Here is a 2,881-nt window from a genome sequence, read left to right on the forward strand (position 1 = left end):
TAGCAACATGTTTGTGTATATATTTCCTAGGGCAAGGTAAACAAAGGAAAAAAATAAACAAATGGGACTACATCTCTTTTTTTTCCCCCACTGAACTCCCTCTGGCCTCCCCTACCCCCCTGGCACTTACCTCGCCCCCCCCAATGTCTTGCATCTGTTGGTTGTGCTTAAAAAAGAGACATTTGTACTATTATTTGTAATACCTTAAACAATAAAATTTTAAAAAAATTAAAAATAAAAAAGTAAAGGAACAAAACAGACCTATTTTTCTATGATACACATAAATATGAATATCTAATAAGGCTAATTCTAATTTACTGTAGCTGCGATTATCAGAATTTTTCCTTTTGATGATTCAAAATCTTCCTCCTTGCCACTCTACCCACTCAGTCCTGATTTTGAACTAAAAGAATAGGCCTAATCCTGCTCACATGACATTCATATGCTGAAGACAGCTATGACATCATCAACTAAATATTTTTACGAGGCTAAAATTTCTAGTCCTTTTGATCATTCATTAGATTATGTAGTTTCAAGTCCATTCCCCATGTTCACCTTCATCATACTTTTCTGGATAAACTCCAGTTAGTAATGGCCCTCATAAAAGTGGCACCCAGAACTAAACACAATACCTAAGATGTGGCTTCATATAAGCAGCAGAACACCCTCCGCCCCCACCACAAAAAAATGGGACTACATCAAAATAAAAGTCTTCTGTACAGCCAAAGAAACCATCCTATCTAATAATAGCGTACCATGTAAATTACCATCACTCCGCTACGCCCACGATTGGGCGGCGGAGGCTGGGGGGCGGGACTCAGGGTGGCCTATCCGGCCATTGAGAGGCACGGATCCGCTGCCACTGAGCGGGGCTATCCTGCTGTTGAGAGGTGCAGGGGGCGGGACTCCCGCCCCCTGTGCCTCTCAACGGCCAGATCCGGGCCGCTGAGGGGGTCCCACCCTCTGCGCCTCTCAACAGCAGGGGAGACCCCCTCAGCGGCCGCGGACCATCAAAAGTGGGGGAGCGAGCTCTGGCCTCAGTCAGCGAGCCACGGAAACCCGGCAGAGAATGGAGAGCAGCGACGAGGAAGACATGGAGAAGCACCGCATCCACCTACGCCCTGTCACTCTGCGCACACGCTGCACCTCCTGCCCTGTGAAGTGCGGGTTAACCGGCCCGCCCCTGTGGGGCGGTTTTTCACCCCGGCCATCCGTCAGGGTCCCGATAGACTCCAAGTGTCTTTTCGGGGCCGCAGTCTGAGGGGCGAGGAGGTGGAGGTGCCGCCTGGCCTGCTGGGATACGTGATGGTGATGGAAGAGCAGTCGGTGGGGAAGCAGGACTTTTCAGCGGGATCCGACAAGGAGGAGCAGGAGCTGGTGGAACCCCCCGGAGGCGCTGGAGTGGGACTTCGACCGCTTTATTCGTGCCTCCGCCAGTTTCAGCCGCTTCACCCTGTGGGGCCTGGAGAGCATCCCTGGCCCGGATGCCAAAGTGCGTGCAGCCCTGACCTGGCCCAGCCTCGCCGAAGCGATCCATAAACAGGTGCCGCAGGACTGAGAACCAGCGCTTGAAACTGGAAGCCACCGATCCCTTCACCAGCTCTCCACTTTGGATCCACTGAGTCCACCACCCCAATAAATGAGCTCTTTCACAGCAAAAACAAAAACAAAAACAAAAAAACAGAAGTGGGGGACCTGGGTGCCTGTCTGCTCCAGCACCAGGCCTTTCAGAAGCCTCTGCCTAGCCGGAGGCTTCTGAAAGGCCTGGTGCACGAGTGGACAGGCACCCAGCTCCACCGTGAAAAGCGAAAGCGTGTAGGGGACCCTACACGTGCATGATTCAATCATGCACTGGGCCTCTAGTTTACAATATGAAAATGGAGCCCACAGTATGGGAAAACATTTTTGCCAATGATATATCTGATATGGGGTTAAGGTCCAAAATATATAAGGAACCCATACAACTTAACAAAAGTAAGACAAACAATCCAATTAAAAATGGGCAAAGGACCAAAAATGGACACTTTTCCAAAGTGGATGTATAGATGGCCAAGACATATTAAAAATCATCAAAGGTAGGGGAGTTTGGGGGAAGGTCAACTGGGGGGAAAAAATAGACATATGTACTACCATTTGTAATACTTTAAACAATAATAAAAAATAAAATTTTTAAAAATGTTCAAAATCAATGATCATCAGAAAGTTGCAAATTAAAATGACAATGAGGCATCACCTCATACCTGTCAGAATGGCTACCATCAACATATCAACAAATGACAAGTGCTGGCAAGGATGTGGAGAAAAGGGAACCCTCGTACACTGCTGATGGGAATGCAGACTTGTGCAACTAGTATGGAAAACAGTATTAAGTTTCCTCAAAAAATTAAATATGGAACTGCCATTTGACACACTGTTCCCACTTCTAAGACTATATCCTAAGAAACTGCAAACACCAATCAGAAAGAATGAATACAGCTCTATGTTCATAGCAGCATAATTTATAATAGGTAAGATCTGGAAACATCCCAAGTACCCATCAGTAGATGAGTGGGAAAACAAGCTGTGGTACATTTACACCATGGAATACTATGCAACAGTAAAAAAGAAGGCTCTCTTACCCTTTGAGACAGCATAGTGGGATGTAGAGAGTATTATGTTAAGTGAAATAACCCAGTCAGAGAAAGACAAATACCACATGATCTTTTTTATATATAGAATATAATGAATAAAATATACTGATGAACAAAATAGATCCAGAGATATGGAGGCATGGAACAGACTGTCAAATCTAGACTGAAGAAAACTAGAACACTAATCCAAAAAAAAAAAATCTAAACTCCTATTTTTATTGCAGAATAATTTGAATAGCTACTATTTGGAA

General features: G+C 45.4%; 1 pseudogene across 1 annotated transcript; it reads left to right on the top strand.

Moving 5' to 3' along the window:
- Positions 1-1,069: 1,069 nt before the first annotated feature.
- Positions 1,070-1,647, top strand: LOC307095874 (ribonuclease H2 subunit C-like; annotated as a pseudogene). Its single transcript has one exon. The product of its transcript is annotated as a ribonuclease H2 subunit C-like (transcript).
- The last annotated feature ends 1,234 nt before the right edge of the window (positions 1,648-2,881 follow it).

Source organism: Cnephaeus nilssonii (assembly GCF_951640355.1).
Source record: "Cnephaeus nilssonii genome assembly, chromosome: X".
Classification (NCBI taxonomy): domain Eukaryota; kingdom Metazoa; phylum Chordata; class Mammalia; order Chiroptera; family Vespertilionidae; genus Cnephaeus; species Cnephaeus nilssonii.